Here is a 721-nt window from a genome sequence, read left to right on the forward strand (position 1 = left end):
ATTTCGTTGACAGGTGCTTTTTTAAAAATTGAAACAAAGGTTATTTTTGCAGTTTTAACACAATTTGTGTTTGCAAGATCACAGAGCATTTATTCTTTTACCGATGTCTGGTTGGACTGTTGATTGCTTTACCGGTGCTTAAAATGGTTGGTATATATATAATATACAAGGATATTGGTCGGAAACGTCATCATATATGTCTGTACTGTTTTAAACGTCTGATAGCTCCTTTGAGGTAAGTAAACTGTGTGGACCGAGGACTTGAGGAAATCAGGAGGGGCGTAAAACAACAAGTAAGTGTTCCCCTTCTTCCTTCACCCTTTCGTTGGAAGACCAAGTTTCGTTGGCCTCTGCTTCGACGCGTTCGGGTTCACGTTCTGTCGGTTGATTTTTCACTGCGTCAGATGTTGCGGCCAGCTTCATCCGACTAGGGTTTCTTCTGTGGTTTATAGGAGCAGAAGACGTAGAAAAGTTTTGATGCAAGAAACTGAAAACAGCGTTTTGCAGGTTATAAGTATAATGGAATTTAAAACTGAACCGTGCTTTCGTTGGATTTGCATCGGCGACTTTTGCGGTTGTATTTTGAGATCGAAAACTCGCGCCGATCGTTAAAAAGATTGCAATAACAGACACAAAAGTGGATTTAATCTATGCTTTTAACTTTCCTGAATAATAACATATATATATATATATATTATATATATAGATAAAATGTGTTATG

This window comes from Littorina saxatilis, linkage group LG5, assembly GCF_037325665.1.
Source record: "Littorina saxatilis isolate snail1 linkage group LG5, US_GU_Lsax_2.0, whole genome shotgun sequence".
Lineage (NCBI taxonomy): Eukaryota > Metazoa > Mollusca > Gastropoda > Littorinimorpha > Littorinidae > Littorina > Littorina saxatilis.